General features: G+C 40.8%; 1 long non-coding RNA gene across 1 annotated transcript; it reads right to left on the bottom strand.

The window, feature by feature from the left end:
• Window positions 1-983: 983 nt before the first annotated feature.
• LOC137636093 (uncharacterized) lies at window positions 984-12,000 on the bottom strand. The gene is made up of 3 exons (XR_011042918.1): window positions 11,954-12,000; window positions 1,669-2,767; window positions 984-1,176 (listed from the first exon to the last, which is right to left on the bottom strand). It is a non-coding gene; the product is annotated as an uncharacterized lncRNA (long non-coding RNA).
• Window positions 12,001-19,120: the final 7,120 nt, after the last annotated feature.

The raw sequence follows: 19,120 nt of genomic DNA, 5'->3' as shown, positions 1-19,120 counted from the left end.
GGGGTTAACGGTTGGAAATTTCCAAATAGCCTGGGGGTAAAAGGGTTAAAACCTTCATTACATAGTACGGAATGTAGTAAATAAAAATCGCTAACCTCTACCGGCCGCAAACAGTCCCCTGATACCGTGGGTGATACCCAACATACTATCCAACTGCCCCACCCATGAAAGACAATCCAGACTCACCCATTGGTCATCACGCGAGATTCCACGTCGCGCTTTAAAATTAACTTTGATGGTTTATAACAAAATAACAAATAAGATGTAGTATAAAATATTTGGATGATACATGCACGAAGTTATTACAAAAACATTGGTAAAGTTATGGGTTAGATTCTGAAACATTGCATTTTTGTCAAGATAGCCGCACCACGGGACTGTAGTAAAATGACATTGCCGCATTTCTCGGGTTAAGTCAAAGCAAATGTTAACCCTTTTACCCCCAGGCTCTTTGGAAAGTTCCAACCCTTAACCCCCAAAGGGTTATTTTATCCCCAGCACATTTTGCAGCATATTTTCTTTAAATTGCTCTAACAGCCTTAATTTTTGTCATAGAGAGGTCAGGTTGGTCTCATTCTCTTGGAAAATGCCTGAATTTTCTTAAAAAATTATCAAAAATATGAAAAAATAAATTTTTATAGCATTTTTTTGCATGGACGTACCGGTACGTCCATGGGGGTAAAGGGATGGCTTTTGTGAAACGTACCATTACGTCCTTTGGGGGTAAAAGGGTTATGCTACCTTGGGGGTGGCCTACTCGCCACCCGCCAACTACTACGGTACTACCTCGTTAAAAGTTTAACCGGCCATTTCCAGCCTTGCCGAAGTCGAACGTTTGTATTGTGTGTAGGAATAAAAAAGGGTTTATGAAGCACAAAATATTCAAAGCTTTTTGAAAACTAACAAAAGATTAGAAAACAGAAAAGGGAACACAGTGTTTGCTTACGGCTTGTATAAGTTATATCCACACTACTTACAATGGCATATTCACCTAAATATGATTTTTGTTGTCCATTGGAAGATAATTCTCCATGAGAAGACTTCCCATGAACTGGAGCTTCTTTTCCAAGATGAAATCCCTAACTTCTGTCGTTCGATATAGAGTCCTCACTTTCTTGCAGATACTCACTGCTGGCCGGGGCAGTCATAAATCAAATGAGGCATCATTCACAAGGTCTGCAAAAAGAAAAAAACAATAATCAACTTACTCTCAAACCAGAATACTTCCTAATTCTGATCTTCCTCAATATGAAGAAAATCCTATCTTCAATATAAATGCATCTATAAGGTAGCAAGCCTTGTCTTTTACTTAATTCTCAGCCTAATTGCAGACTTACATATTCGTTAAGCTATTCCACAATGAATAATAAAGTGTCTTCAAAATATGAACGTCTCGTCTAAAATCATGCACGTCCTACTCTCCAATTCCCATGAAACTTAAAGACTCATTTTCAGAGTACTGTTTTGTCTCTAACAGGCAAAACATCATAGGTAAATTCAGGCACAAAACCATAATAAAAAGTTTTTAGATTTAAACAGTGTTTTCAATAGACGCAACACAATCCACAAAGAAACACAAACACGTATACTTGACTGCATTGAATTCCCCCTCAGTATAATGATTAAGATTTCCCTAAATACAATACAGAAATAAAAATTTAAATATACCTATGCTGTGTAGGGACTTCTCTTTGAAGTGAGATTACAGTCATGCCTTCAGCTTCCAAATCCTGCCTTCGCGGGGTTTGTAGATAGAAAAGACCCGGTCTTTTTTCTTCCAACTAAAGAATGATGGAGTGTAAAACCTCTTCTTTTTCTTTCTCCAAAGGAAGACTTAAATAACTTCACGAAGGGATTTATCCGAATTGTGCGTCACAGATGCCAAAGAGACGTACATATCTCTCGAGTCGAGTGACTGCTCGAATGGTGTGAAGCTTCTTCTATGCTCCACTCGTTTTCTTCTGCTCACATGAAGATCTTGGCTGCCAATCAATAAGAAGTCTTCAGTAAAGTGCTGCCCACATTCTGTCAGTGCATCATTGCTGATGAGTTCTTCGATGCCTAAGAAAACGTTTTATGACATCCAAGACCCTGTCAGTTGATGGTCCAGATGATATATGTCCAACCCTTAATTCAAAATTTCATAGGATAGATGGTAAGTTAACCACGGTACTGTTACCATAGAGGAGTCCAAAGATCTTTTACGTAGTTGGCCTGAAGAGTAGCCAAAACCATGAAAATTCCAAGTTGGAACAACTAAATCTGAAAAGGCACAAAAAGTTCATCCAGTGATATAAGATACACGAAAAGGGAGTGCCAAAACTTGTGATAAGTCGTATTCACAACTTGACTAAACGACTAGAGTGGACAACTGCTCGATTAAGGATGACAATTTGATCCAGCCATTATATCAGGTGAACCAATTCCTCTTCTGTATCGATGACCATTCCCAGGTACTTGACTCTCATCACAGGTACTGTGATTCAGGGCTGCTTGACAAAAAGGGACACTAGGCTAGAATGTTGTTTACGCTCTTCCAACTGTTTCATCTCTTATCAGCCAGTCATGTTGTATTTTAAGGGCCTTAATAAACCTGGACACCCACGCTGCCACTGGCACAAAGTTATTTCGGAAGGGAACGGTAATAAATACGTCTCATTAATAGCGCCACCAGCTCTGAAGCTCAGTTTTAATTCATGTTGAATAGTGATGAGACTGACTGTATCTTGAATCATACAACGACCCCCATCTCTTGAATCCAACACATCTGAAAAAAGTTTAGACAATTAATAATCTTTCATATCATTGTATTCCAAACTTTTAATGTTATTATCTAAGTACTAAGATATGAGTATAGAATTTTTAAGCGAGTTAAACAATTATATTTATGCATTTGACTTTATGAATGAATTTAATGACACTAGCAATACAGAGGGACACCTGGGAGATCACTGAATACCTATGTTGTCCAAATCTCTGGCAAAATTTATAACAATATACTTGAAGACAATTAACATTACTGAGGGGACATTTCCACATCAGAATGCTTTCCACAGCACACTAGATATTGAAACACTGTTTACAGGTGGGGTCAGAGAAGGGGAAGTCACACAAGTTGAATCAACCGTTTTAATTTTAATTCAGGAAGTGGCATGTTTTTATTCAGCTGAACTACTTTCCTCTTGGTAAGGGTAGAAGAGACTCTTCAGCTATAAGCAGCTCTTCTAGAAGAAGGACACTTCAAAATCAAACCATTGTTCTCTAGTCTTGGGTAGTGCCACAGCCTCTGTACCATAGTCTTCCACTGTCTTGGGTTAGAGTTCTCTTGCTTGAGGGTACACTCGGGCATACTATTCTATCTCATTTCTCTTCCTCTTGTTTTTTTAAAGTTTTCATAGTTTATATTGGAAATAAAATATTTATTCAAATTTTACTATTATTAAATATTGTATTTAATTTTTCCTAGTTTCCTTTCCTCACTAGGCTATTTTCCCTGTTGCGACCCCTGGGCTTATAGCATCTTGATTTTCCAATCAGGGTTGTAGCCTAGCAAATAATAATAATAATAACTCATATTACAGACACAACCAAAACCTGAAGGCTATTTGAAACTGAATTCCATATAATACTATATAAATTGAATCAGGATACAATATAGATAGTACTTATCTTGGCATGAGAGAAAACCATTCTCATCTTGGGGCTTAGGATCAAAGACCGCTGCTCATCAACCCCGACTTCCTGTTCGCGGAAATGGTTATTCTTTGCTTGTAGAAATCTGGAATTAAAAAAAGAATAATTAAAATAATATGCTCTGAATGCTCAAGTAAAGCAAGCTTTGAATTTTCCTTTCAAAATGAATTAATATTAGCTATTGATTACAATTGCAAGTTTAGACTTTTACCTAGCCCTCAGTTCGTCTTATCTAAGCTATGCAAACTAGTTTTGAACAGATGAATAAAAAAACTAAAGAATTGAAAACAAGACCAAAAATTCAGGGGATATAATTTACAAACTCAGTATTAGTAACCCAAATATGAAAGAAAATAAATAACTACGCAATACTGTATTCCAACTGATACAAAAAAAGAAATATAAAATTTTTTTTTAAAAGTATTATGTATTTTTCCTAACCTGAGACCTGAGACCTTTAATAGAAACGTAGCATCATCTAGCACAACGTGTCTCCTAGATGATTGCACGAGTGCTAATATAGGACCTGAGATGTCGCCTGTTCTAACCCTCGTTGCTCAAACAAGCGTGTTAAGATATCCTGCCGCAGGACGTAAGGGCCCAACTGACGGACGCCGACACACTTCCGATGAACAAACTCCTGTCGAAGGCTCAGAAGCTCCACGAGGCCTCCAAAGCATCTCGCCTCGGGGCATCATCAGTATCATCTTCGTTCTCCTCCTTCAGCTGCTCTTCCATAGACTCTTCAGCAACGCCTCCTGACGACGAGGACGAGATCAACGCTCTGGCAAGGAGGAAACCACCACAACCGACACGTCCGAGCCCTAGGCCTAATCCAGCGTGGTGTTTCTACCATCAGCAGTTCGGCAGCGACGGCAAATGTGGGGCACCATGCAATTTCCCTAGAAGATGACGCCAAAAGAAACCACCTAACACCATCGCAGCTGCAGGAAACCAAAGCAAGAATGGTTTCTATATCCTCGACACCGTCTCCAACCGTAGACTCATGGTCGACACCGGCGCTATGCAGTCAACGTTCCCGCCGTCACAAGCCGACCTAGACCGTGGTCCCAGCAAAGACGTCCCCTCGTTAGTAGCCGCCAACGGGTCTCCCATGCGGTGTTATGGGACTAGAGTCCTCAGGATATCTATCATGGGCCGTTCGTATTCCTGGCCCTTCGCCATCGCTGACGTCAGTCAGATTTCCTCGCTCCCCACGGACTACTCGTCGACGTTGCTGGGAAACGCATCATCGACACAGGAACCTACCGGTCCCGCGCCCTAAGAGCCGGCCCTGCCACAATGTCCGTATCCGCTGTAATGACGCAGCCCTACGCCGACCTGCAAGAATTTCCTGACGTTTTCAAGCCCGAGCTCTGCCAATCGCCGGGATCCCCCTCCAAGCACGGGATCTACCACCACATCACGACGACGGGACCTCCTACACACGCCAAATTCCGCCGCCTCCCGCCCCAGAAGCTGAGGGACGCCAAACGCGCCTTTGAGGACATGGAACGCATGGGTATCTGTAAGAAAGCATCGAGCCCCTGGGCATCTCCCCTACATGTGGTAAAGAAGCCTGACGGGACCTGGAGACCTTGCGGCGACTACAGGCGCCTCAACCTCATCACAACACCCGACCACTACCCTCTGCCCAACATGCAAGACCTGACGAATGCGTTGCATGGCGCGAAATACTTCACCAAGATGGACCTTCTCAAGTCTTACTTCCAGGTCCCCGTATTTCCAGAGGACATTCCGAAAACTGCCATTGTGACACCGTTGGGATCCTACACCTTCGCATACTCAACCTTCGGTCTACGCAATGCGGGGGCGACCTTCCAACGCCTAATGGATAGCATCCTGGGTGACCTACCATTCTGCGTCTGCTATGTCGACGACATCCTGATATTCTCAAGGACCAAGGAGGAACACCAGAGGCAAGTCCGCGCCGTCCTCAAACGCCTGCAGGAGAATGGCCTGGTCGTACGTTTCAACAAATGTACGTTCGGCGCCGAAGGAGTGGACTTTCTCGGTCATCGCGTGTCCTCGAGTGGGGTAAAACCCATGACAACCAAGGTGGACGTCACCAGAATGTTCCCGACACCTACGACCACCCGCCAACTTCAGGAGTTCCTGGGGATGGTCAATTACTACAGGCGCTTCATCCCCAACACCGCACAGACCCTGACACCCCTCGACAAAGTCCTGAAGGGAAAGGCGAAGAAACTTGAGTGGGGTTCCCCACAACAACACGCATTCACCCGGACAAAGGACGCCCTCGCAAACGCCACCACCCTGGCTTGCTTCGACGACAACGCCCCTCTGCGACTGACGACCGACGCCAGCAACGTCGCCTGTGGGACTGTGCTGGAACAGCTCGTCGATGGTTCTCCTTCACCATTGGCATTCTTCAGCAGAAAACTGAAACCCGCTGAAACAAGATACAGCACCTTCGACAGGGAGCTCCTCGCCGTCTACCTCGCCGTCCGCCACTTCAGGCACATCCTGGAGGGCACACCCTTCACCATCGCGACAGACCATCAACCCCTCGTACACACCTTCACAAAATCGACAGACGCATGGTCCTCCCGACAACAACGTCATCTCGCAGCAATCGCCAAATTCGGGTGCACCATAAGCTACGTTCCCAGAAAGAAAAACCCAGACGCAGACGCCCTTTCAAGGATTGAAATCAACACAATCCACCTGAGAATTGACTACGCCAACCTCGCATCCGAGCAGCGCACCAACCTAGAGGCACAGAATCACCTGACGGGGCCATCTGTGCTCAAGATAACTGCAATTCCCCTCGGGCCGGCAGGAGTAACTATCCTCTGCGACACCACCACCGGCCGCCCACGTCCCTGGATTCTGGCTTCCTGCAGAAGAAAAATATTCGACTTCATCCATGGACTTTCACACCCCTCGGGACGCACCACTGCTCGCTTCCTGTCTGAAAAGTTCATCTGGCCAGGGATCAAAATGGACGCCCGGGAATGGGCGAAGACATGCATTAATTGCCAGACGACCAAGATCAGCCATCACACCGAATCGGGGATAGGTGATTTTCCCCAACCGAAAAGACGTTTCGGTCACATCCACATCGACGTCGTGGGACCTTTGCCGCCTTCGGGATCTGCTCGCTACCTGCTGACAATCATCGATCGCTCCACGAGGTGGTTGGAAGCATTACCGATGACCGAAGCTACAACCCAAGCATGCGGCGAAGCCCTTTAGTCGAGCTGGGTGAGCAGATTTGGCATTCCTGACGACATCACGACGGACAGAGGCCCCGCTTTCCTGTCAGAGATATGGCTTGGGAATGACACTCCACAGCACCACAGCACCACAGCATACAACCCTGCAGCAAACGGCATGGTTGAACAAACTCATCGCGCCCTCAAGGCGTCCCTGATGGAGAGCTGCACCGACGGAGACTGGAAATCACGACTTCCTTGGATACTTCTCGGCCTTTGTACCGCCCCTCGCGCAGATGGCAAGCCATCGCCCGCTGAAAAGGTTTACGGAGAGGCACTCGCAGTTCCCGGCGAATTCTTTCCCACATCAACCGACGACACGCCACTGGATCATCTCAGGGACATCGCCAGGAAGTTCAGGCCATGTCTTAAAACTTACCAGGACAGAATTAAGCATTTCGAGCCAAGGAACCTGGACGGCTGTGGCTATGTTTTCGTCCGTGTCGACGCCCATCGACAGCCGCTAACGAGATCCTATCGAGGCCCCTACCGAGTAATCAAGAAAATGACGAAAGCCTTCCTTCTCGACGTGCATGGCCAAGAGGACTGGGTCTCAATAGACCGCGTTAAACCGGCGTTTCTCAAAGGAAGCGACACTGCCTCCGCGGGACCTGGCAGATCCAGAATGCCACCTCAAAACAAGGCACCCAATGAGAAGAAAAGCAACAAACGACGACGAGAGGTAGCGATCCATACGCCGACCACCGACGCGCCCTTCGTTCAAGAACAAGAGGAACCCTCCGGCGCCCGAAACGATACGAAGACTAACCTCATCAGCCTCCTACGCCGCCTGATGTCTTGGGGGGGGGAGTACTTGTAAGGACATCGCTCCCTCCGTTGTCCAGCATTCTCATCAAATTCTCCATTTCATTTAAATTCTCCTTTTGCCCCACTGTGGCTAACTGTATATATTTGTTCCGCTCCCTCAGAGCTACAATTTCATGCATTTATCATTTCGCAACATATTTCTATTGACTTGTATTTCAAGCATTTGTACGTGTGAAAAAACACACATTTTGTGGCGGTTGGTTCAAGCCAGATTGGCGCCAGCGCGCATGCTACATTGCAGTCCGCACCTTGTATTATATTCTCGCACCTGTTTGAATAAACCGTCAGTTGTTGTTGGTGATAGCTCGTCTCACTGTCCTTACAGGGTCTATTTTGCACCAAGAAATACTATATTATCTATTATTGATGCCACTTTGCCTATATATCTCCTTCATGCACTTTACACCCAAAAGAAACAGACTTAAGAAGTTCTTTCATTTTGTATATAATTTACTTACCATGATGTGTAAAAGTAATTTTCATTACCACGGCTACTGTGTAACAATATACGAGTCAAAACAAACTTACAGTACTTTATTGACAGCCCGCCCATCAGGTAACCCATCGTAAATGTTCAAAATGTTTGTTTTTCTCATTGATACCTCAGATCAAATAAACTATTATGACCAAGCTGACACAAGCAGTGCTCAAAAACAGTATACTGTCCGTACAAATGAAGTACTGTAAGTTTATAAGAAGCAATACTGTACAGTATTTACCAAAACCTATTCTTAACTTTGATAGTAATGAAAGGATTTATGCCTGCTGTTGTTGCTTTATAAAAACATTACTGTATAAGAAAACAGTAGCAATAGAGCACATTTTGCGATGAAGAAAAAGGCTAGGATTGTTAAGAATTTCTTTCAATTTTGCCTAACCTGACTAGGATGGGTGCCCCATTCTTACACATTGTTCATTAAACTCTGCACAGTGAAGTTAGACCAATGTTCTTAGTTCTATGATAACCTTTGATAGTGTCTGGTTTCATATAAAGATTGGCCGGTAACAATTACAGCATAGTTTATTGATACGTAAATAGATAACAGGTGGTAACAACTCCCTAAGTAACTCTTTCTTACCTACGCTACACATAATAAGCATAAACGGTCAGTTATATCATGACCAAATTTAAAATAGGTAACAAAATATTCAAACATAGCCCACCACGTACATTAGTAACCGTGACTAATACGTTTATGTGCGATGTGGAATTCGGGATATAGGACCTGGCATTGGGGCCAAGGGAAATTATTTGGTGGTAACATCTCACATCAGTTTACCCAAGCACCTTTTTTAGATAGTTTGTGGTGTATGTATGATGGCCACAAGCCACTTAACTCCCTTATTTTCAACCCTATCACAAACTCGTATCGAATAAAAACTTCAGAATGTTTTAAATCCCGCAAGTAAGTACTTACCAGACAGATAGAACTTAAAACGACCCAATCAGACCCCACTTGACGGGAAATTGCCAAAGGGTTTTTTCCTACAGGTAGTAGGTTGGCCACCCGTTAAGATACTACCGCTAGAGAGTTATGGGGTCCTTTGACTGGCCAGACAGTACTACATTGGATCCTTCTCTCTGGTTACAGTTCATTTTCCCTTTTGTCTACACACACACACCGAATAGTCTGGCCTATTCTTTAGACATTCTCCTCTGTCCTCATACACCTGACAACACTGATATTACCAAACAATTTTTCTTCTCTCAAGGGGTTAACTACTGCACTGTAATTGGTCAGTGGCTACTTTCCTCTTGGTAAGGGTAGAAGGGACTCTTTAGCTACGGTAAGCAGCTCTTCTAGGAGAAGGACACTCCGAAATCAAACCATTGTTCTCTAGTCTTGGGTAGTGACATAACCTCTGTACCATGGTCTTCCACTGCCTTGGCTTAGAGTTATCTTGCTTGAGTGTACACTCGGGCACACTGTTCTCTCTTGTTTCTCCTCCTCCTTGTTTTGTTAAAGTTTTTATAGTTTATACAGGAAATATTTATTTTAAGATTGCTGTTGTTCTTAAAACAATTAATTTTTTCCTTGTTCCCTTTCCTCACTGGGCTGTTTTCCCTGTTGGAGCCCCTGGGCTTATAGCATCCTGCTTTTCCAACTAAGGTTGCAGCTTAGCAAATAATAATAATAATTAGAATTCAGTATTTCAAAACTTTGAACAAGGTACTGTGAGCATCAAGCATGAGTCAGAGATGTCCATTCTTAGCCCTTAAGACGCAAGGATGGCAATGCATTACTCCAAGAGCGACAAAGTTCAACCTGATACTTGTGAATCATTTTCTAAATCAATCAATCTAAAACTATCGAGTGTTACGAAATTTACCCAGCAAAAGGAATTTACATCTTATTGATATAAGATAAGACTCCCGGGTGATTATTCCGGCATTTGTTCCAAGTGTAGTGTTGGTGAAATACATCGTTTATGATGGAAAATCAGCGCACAATAGCAAGCCCACGTTTCTTGGCGATGTCCAAATAGTTGGTGCCAAATATTCCAACTTCAGGGAATTCGAGTAATGTAGGTACAGCTACTGTATTTTTGTTTCAGTTAATATAATTATAGGGTGAATGTAATTTGTTAGGACAAGTGTAAACTTTCTTATTAATTGTAAAATTTATTTCCTATATGAAATATGATTTTGTGTTATCTTGCCAGGAGTGAAGAGGGTTGGGAAGCAAACACAGGGTAAACTAAGAATACGCCAGTCTAAGGAAGGTAGGTAAGTAAGTTTAGACACCATTCTTGAGTTAGGTGAGGTGGGGAATCTTAGGTAAGGCAGTGTTCTTGTGTAGATGTTTTGCAGTGTGACAGACACAGGTTTTGCTGTACAGTACAATGTCCACGGCTAAGGACGACTAGAAAGTGGGAAGGCAATTTCAATTTTCTATGCACACAAGGGCCCCTGGCTGTCTATATACAAAGTCTCTGATACTTCTTTACCAATGTATAATTTTATATACTTCTTCATCCATATACCTGTTCTAAATCATTCTTGGGGTGTATGTAAGACCGCGGGCACCTGTATGTACACATGACAGCCAGCCTCCATAATTCCCTTACCTTACTAGAAGTAAAACGTGTTACGATTCAGATAAAGGGTAAGCTAAGAATACAGCAGGGTAATATTAAGGTAGAGTCCCACTTAGCGCCACTACCACTTGCCAGTACATAAGAGCTTGAAGTTTTTCTTTTAACGTGAGCGAAGCCAGCGCATGGCAGAGCAAAATCCATTAGATTTAGGTAATATTTTGATAGTCTAATGATTCCTGCTCTGCCGTACACACGCTTCGCTTGCCTAAAAAGATAAACATCAAGCTCCTATGTGTTGGCAAGCATTAATGGCGCTGGGTGGGACTCTACCGTAATATTACCATACGTCAGCATAAAGGGGTCACAGGGGGACATTAGGCAGCCCATTTAGGTGGGAAAGTTTAAGTTAGGTGGTATTCTAGTATAGATGTTTTGCAAAACGGACATAGTTTTAGTAGTACAGCTGTCATGCCTTACAAACAACTAGAAATTAGGAAGAAAATTCGGGGTGTACGTATGATAGCGGCCACCCGTATGTATTAAGTCAAACTTAGAATATGGCATTATAAGGGGGTGGCAGGGAGGCGTTAGCTGGCCCCCGTTAGGTAAGTAGGTCAGGACACGGCTTGTAGGTTAGGGGAGAAAGTTTAGGTTAGTTGATGTCCATTTTTAATAAACGCGTGAGGAACTGGCCGCTGAAATACAAAGGCTCCAAAAATTCCCATTTTCTATGCACGAGGAAGGATATGGCCGCTGATATACATAGGCTCCTAAATTTTTACCCATACACCTACTACCCTCTGATGATGCACATTCAAAATAACTTATTGCATAAGGTCTATGGGCTATTTCAGTTAAGGAATGACGTACAATGTCTATAATAAATGTCTATAATCTCTAAAAATCTTACGTAATGAGGTAAAGGTTATTTATCTCCCACATGCTTCTCTAAAATACGACAATTCCACACAGCCAGTCTAACCTTAGAAATGAAGCGATTATTGGGTTTAATGGCTTCATTGGTTATAACATCCCTTACAATTCCTATTTAAAATATATCCTACGTTATTATGCATGTCATTTTATCAATAAAAACTATATGTTAACCATAAAATAAGTTAAATAAAGCTTACCGAGTTACCGTAACTTTTTCACTTTTCATATTCAAAACGTGACTTTGTTTACACTATTAAAGAAGCTTTGCACTTGTGCGGTTCTTCTTCTTCTTGAGTGGCCGCAAACTTATTTTGCGGAGTGAGCAGTTATTCTTTACTTTTTATATATTTCTTCCTTAGATAAGATATTTCACATTATTTTCTTATTTTCCTCTTCGTGTGGCTGTTAAAATTCTTTTATCTTTCTTTAGAAATGACTCTTAATATATTTCTTCCTTAGATAAGATATATCACATTATTTTCTTATTTTCCTCTTCATATGGCTGTTAAAATTCTGTTTATCTTTCTTTATAAATGACAAAGTTAAGGTTTATGAATGGTAATGTTAGAAGAGATACGTGAGCTTAACACTTTTAGGAAGAAGTCATAGTAATAAAGACAAAGTTGCTTATGATAAAACTAAAAGAAAATTTATAGAAATAGGAAAGAAAATTATATGCTTTTTGGGTTGTGCAGTGAAGCATATGATACGACAGAGCATTTATTTATATATAAAGAACTAAGAAAATTTAGATGCAATAGCACAGAATTCAGAAAATTTTGAAGCAGTAGCATAGAATTAAAGAATTTAGCATTAAAAAAGATATATTGCCTAATATCTTATTATCATTAACATTATTACTTGCTAAGCTACAACCCTAGTTGGAAAAGCAGAATGCTATAAGCCCAAGGGCTCCAATAGGGAAGATATCCCAGTGAGGAGAGGAAATAAGGAAACTACACGAAAAGTAATTGAAAATTAAAATGAAATAGTTTAAGAACAATAACAGCATGAGAATAAATATTTCATATACAAACCATAAAAGCTTTAAAAAAAATAGAAGAGGAGAAATAAGATAAAATAGAGTGACTGAGTGTACCCTCAAGCAAGAGAACTCTACCCCCAAGACAGTGAAAGACTATGGTACAGAGGCTAAGGTACTGTCCAAGAGAAAGAACAATGGTTTGATTTTCCGGAATGTCCTTCTCCTAGAAGAGCTGCTATGGAAGTACACAAGTTGTACTCTCTTCGTAAGGGGTCACTAATAACAGTGAACTTTCTGCAGAGTAAAGCTCTTTGCACCTACACATCTAATACCCTGGTCAAAGTCATGGTTCCTGATTCCTAATTGCTCACTTTGCAAAATAAGTTTGACAGGAGCAAAGCCTCTAAACTTCTATTCAGTAATCCAATTGAGATATTTTCCTGTAAAGTAAGCAAATCTTAGTAAAGATCTTTCGTTTTAAGCTTATCATAATGTACCTTGAAATCAGCTGGGATATAATATTTTGTCAGTTTTGGCCTTATGGTACTTTAAATTCTTCTTTCAGATTCATGGCCCAGCTTATTTAGGTTTATATTGTATCCTGTTCCTTTAACTTTACTCATTTTTGGATGCAAATTAATGTTCTGCAATATTTATTTTGTCTTTGCATAGGTCACAAACATCATCTATGTATTTTTCCCATGATTTATTTTATTTTGAGCATTTTAACTTTGTTTTCCCAATTCTTTATTATCAGGATTGCCTTATCCATATCGATTTCTCTAATATATGGATGAGGGCCATTCCTTTGTATGAATCTGTTTTTTAAATTATGCATTTTCCAAAAACAAGGACACGTCCCAAAGCATTTCAATTCCCGTTTACTCTAAGAACAAGGGATTTCGAAACACCTTGAAATTAGAAGTAAAAGTATGTAAGCTGTGCAGCTTGTGTATAGATGTTGCCCTGTATATTAGACAGGCCCTTGAAATTAGAAGTAAAAGTATGTAAGCTGTGCAGCTTGTGTATAGATGTTGCCCTGTATATTAGACAGGCCCTTGAAATTAGAAGTAAAAGTATGTAAGCTGTGCAGCTTGTGTATAGATGTTGCCCTGTATATTAGACAGGCCCTTGAAATTAGAAGTAAAAGTATGTAAGCTGTGCAGCTTGTGTATAGATGTTGCCCTGTATATTAGACAGGCCCTTGAAATTAGAAGTAAAAGTATGTAAGCTGTGCAGCTTGTGTATAGATGTTGCCCTGTATATTAGACAGGCCCTTGAAATTAGAAGTAAAAGTATGTAAGCTGTGCAGCTTGTGTATAGATGTTGCCCTGTATATTAGACAGGCCCTTGAAATTAGAAGTAAAAGTATGTAAGCTGTGCAGCCTGTGTAGGAGTTAACTAATGATAATGAATTTTACATACTACACTTCTAGTAGTATGACCACAATCATAGTGTTGTGGAGAGAGCAACGAGGAACCTGGAACTTACGCTATATTAGACGTCTCAACGTCGAAGTTTATCTCAATTTTATAACTTTTTTGTGTAAAATATCAAAACAGAAATTGTGTTACTTAATAAAGTATCACTTATGAATAAAAATATGTTATACTTTAAAGGATAATACACATTAACTGATATGAAATCGAAATCCAAAGTAATTTACAATAGTTTATGATTAAATGATAAAGAAAACGGAGAATATGGAGGGAGAGAAAACTTTCCATTGGGGGACTAAATTATATTTGCTACATATTGGAGTTTCTCCATTACATTATATGGGTCTCCTAACAACTTTTAGACGTCAATGACTGCGAAAATATTATGATTTTTAGATTTTTTATCGTTAAAAAATAATTTGAACAACACTGCAAATACTCAAACCAAAGCAGTCACAGTAGACCTAACCTTACCTAACGTAGGTGACAGGTCGGTATTATTGTAGTGTATTACACGGCAATGTAACCTTGGAAAAGCACGATGCTATAAGCCAAAGGGCTCCAACAGGGGAAAAATAGCCCAGTGAGGAAAGGAAACAAGGAAATTAATGCATTACAAGAGAAGAATACAACCAAAATGAACTATCTTGAGAACAGTAACAGCATTAAATTAGATCTTTCATATATAAAAACTTAAAAACAAAAACAAAAGGAAGATAAATATGATAGAAAGGCGTGCCCCAGTGTACCCTAGAGTAAGAGAACTCTAATCCCAGACGGTGGAAGGTCATGGTACAGAGACTATGGCAATATCCAAAGACAAGAGAACACTGGTTTGATTTTGGAAATTTGTTGTGTCCTTCTCTTAGAAGAACTACTTACCACAGCTAAAGAATATCTTCTGGCCTCCATCTTGAACTATCTCTATAGTCCATTTCTTTTAGCGATGCAGATTTGCACCGACTCGCAGCGGTGCCCTTTTAGCTTGGACAAGTGTCCCGATCGCTGATTGGTTGGACGAGATAATTCTAACAAATCAGCGACCAGGAAACTTTTCCGAGCTAAAAGGACACCGCTGCAAGTCGGTGCAAATCTGCATCGCTAAAAGAAATGGACTATAGTTCTATGTATAAATTTCCAGCTATTACATTCCCATTTACAACCTCCATTAAGCTGTGCAGGAACTTTTTTCTTTGCAGGATTCTTGCTCTTTTCCTATCTGTCCATTAAGGCACAAAAGTTTCATCTTTTCATTTGCCTCTATATAACTTTTACAATTGACCTTTTCCTGAGTCACTCTCCTCAATACCTACTCATCTGCCACTTTCTCAGTTCATCTGACCTTCGACAATCTTGTGTAAATCACAACTCAGCTGTATTTATTCAATTTTTCAAGTTCTTGTTTAATGTCCACATTTCCCACCTATAAGTGTGGACCATACCTAGCTTATCAGTGCTCTAACTCTTGTCTGAATGCCTCTCCTGTTGTTTGTCAATAAGGTCTTCATACTGTTAAGAGCAACTTTTGCTATTAAGTATTCTTTTCTTTATTATTATTACATCTTACATCGTGTTATTATTTACTGTACCTAAATATACAAATATATATTTGGTTTATTGTTCCTGGGTCCATCATGATGATACAATTTGGAGGTTCCAGGTTTTTTAATTCTACTACCACCATTTTTTTCATGTTTTTTAGTCCCAAGTTCTCACTGTCGCGTTTTACAGTAGACCAAATTATTAAAAAAAAAAAAAATTATTAGAAAGTTTGGCACTGAGGAGGAACTATTGGAAATAAAGAGATGGGGATGGTGAAAAGGATTGCCGAAATATCACTACTAGAAATGAGGGCACAGCGTAAAATCCGGACGTCGGATGCCGTCCGGGAGAATAGAAAATCGCTTGTATCACCGGGAGAGACGCGAAAATACACCGCTTTTATGTGACTGGTAATGTTCACCGATACTTTCTGTTATTTTCTGAATAAATGCTCGAAAAATATTGGTTTATTTTCATGTTATTAAGAATAATCTCAATCGGACGTCAACATTACACTATTCAACTGCCCGCTATTTTACCCTGTTAGGATAAAAGCCGGACGTCGCCAATCAGCAGTCACAGATAAGAATTCAGGAGAACATTTATTCAGGAAATAACAGAAAGTATCAGTGAAAACTACCAGTGTCAAAAAAGTGGTATGTTATGGCGCCTTTACCGGTGATACAAGTGATTTTCTATTCTCCCGGACGGCATCCGACGTCTGGATTTTACACTGTGCAAGAAATGAGGGATATACATGATATAAGAAGAATGTGAGGTATAACTTCAGAAGTTCAAACTTGCAGCAAATGTTTTTAAGTTGAACAGGTTGACATAAGTCTTTTTATAGTTTATAAATGAAAGATCTTTTAATGTTGTTACTGTTCTTAAAACATATTTTAATTGTTCATTACTTCTCATATAGTTATTTATTTCCTTTCCTCACTGGGCTATTTTTCCCAGTTGGAACCCTTTGGGAAGCACACTGCTTTACCAACTAGGGTTTTAGCTTAGCTAGTAATAATAATCATCATTTCCTCCTACGGTTATTGATGCAAAGAGACTCAAGAATAAAAATGATGATGATAATGTAATGTAGAATGGAATGGAAGCCTGTCTGAGTTATGGAAATGATCAAAAGTACTAAGAACATGCCAGTGTTGGGGAGGAGGAGTGTGGGGCATCAGCAGATCAGATGGATGAACGTGGTGAGGTAGGATTAGGGAGATACAAGGAACAAAAGTATCTAGATGGAAAAAGTCGACACAAGCGCCCTCACAAGGGCAGCCATGACAGTAACTTACTGTATATACATAACTCTTTAGACTAATTAGTCTTTAGATTTATTAAAAACATCAAATCTCCAATATGTAACAATTCTGAAAAAGAATTTAAGCATTATCTGGGAGGTACCATAGATTTATCTATGAAATTTGGGCTTCATTCATAGCCTGTCCCAGGGGTCTGGGAGGGCCTTCAGTGCCAAAGTTAAACTGAAATAAAACTCAGCAGGTGAACTATGAAGGAAAAGCTAAGAAGTTGAATAGCAGAGCAGATATAAGAAAGTGGATCCCAGAGGTCAAAACATGGATCCACTTACAAGACAAAGGGATGCTGCATTCACTCGTTTGAGATTGCCTGGAACTTGTCTCTATGGCTGCGGCTGTTAGACTATAAGTTATAGCCCACAAGAGTAGTTTGGTTCTTGTCTGATGCCTGATGTGGTCATTGCTTTGCAGGAGGTACTCAGCCCAAGACTACATTATTATTTGGCAGTCTATTTAGGAAGTCCTTGGCAAGCTAAGGCCAGTTAAGAAAAAAAAAATTTACTTGACCTCAAGTACTTTTTTTCTTTTCTTAAATTGCCTGTTTATATATTACATGCCATAAGCAGCAACCCCTATGCAATGTAGGAGGTATACTAACCGCAATAGTCCTGTAGTTAAAACTCACCTTACAAGTTCCCTCTGTGGTAGCAATGGACGACCTTCGAGTTGCAACTCACCAACCAATGAGGCCAATAGCAGGAAAGGAACCACACCACCTATTCGCAACCTCAGAGCCATGGGGCAATTACCCTACCTGGACAACAGCTACCTGACAACTCCTCAATCGTTAATTACATTAATCACACAGCACGCCCACCTGATCTTAAGATCAACACGCATCATACATACATGCATACATACACACACACAAACAGCACAAGACTTAATCAGAAACATAATCAGCCATCCATACAGGTGGTTTTCTATTCCTCTGTGGCAGCTGATTTTCTCCCTTTTCTCTTTGAACACTTACTTGTGGTTCCACTGATTCTTCAGAGACTGAATCATCACTTGACATTTCGCCTGAGCCATCAGATAGGGAAGCTGGAACTATAACTGGTCGCACATCCAACACATGCCTTGGCATTCCATAAACGGAAATGTTGTTTGAAGAGTTCACATGAGTGACAATCCCTTTACGCCATTGAGTAGTACAATGGGCGTTTGGCGGCTTCACCCACACTTCCGCTCCCATCTTAATTAAAAGGGGCTTGTCTTGGCTGGTATCTGTTCCACTGGGGACTACTGAAGGATACCTCCACTCATATCTGTATACCAAAAGTTGTGGAACAGACGATTCAACTTGTCCAGATCTTGGTGTGCTGTTGTACCAAAATACTGCTTCTATAGGACTAATTCCTCCTCTCTCTGCAATAGCCTTGATGGTCCTATGATGTCTTTCAACTATTCCATTTCCTCCTGGTCGATAAGCAGCCCGAAACACCCTAACAGTGTTCCAATGAGACAACATATCTCCTAAACACTGCAACCTAAATGCTGTACTATTATCCAGTAATAGTTCGTCAACTGGCCCTCTTTCCAAAAAGATGCTATTCAACTCACCAGATTTTTCTTGAGCATCTCTCTTTACCTGCCTCCATATTGCAAAACGACCTGGACCACAATCCACCACTGATAAATAGGGTACCTGTCTGTAATGAGTAACATCAATAGCTAGGCGCTGCCAGTTTCTTTCAACACTTAATTCGCCACCTTTGTGCATCACAGGCGCTGGATCAATGGACTGACAACGATCACAACATTGAACTACCTTCTTCACACATTCTCTGGAAACTTGAGGATCCATCTTTTTAGCTAAATATAGTGTTCTGTCAATTCCCATATGGTGTTTATTACGCAACTCTGTTATACCAACTACAGCTCCTGCACAGAGATGTGCATCTTCAACTTCACTGCTCACCAACCAATTCTTCTTGACTTGTCAAAATATCAGCTTTATTCTTCTCTGAAGGCACCATCTGAACAACGATACTCAAACCGAACTCAGTAATCAATTCCTTCAATGTACCCAAGCGTCTTTTGATTATCATCTCAGCAGCTCCTTTTGT

Source organism: Palaemon carinicauda, unplaced genomic scaffold (genome assembly GCF_036898095.1).
Source record: "Palaemon carinicauda isolate YSFRI2023 unplaced genomic scaffold, ASM3689809v2 scaffold229, whole genome shotgun sequence".
In the NCBI taxonomy this organism is placed as follows: domain Eukaryota; kingdom Metazoa; phylum Arthropoda; class Malacostraca; order Decapoda; family Palaemonidae; genus Palaemon; species Palaemon carinicauda.
Note: the sequence above shows the minus strand (reverse complement) of the source record. Positions and strands in the feature narration are given on the sequence as shown.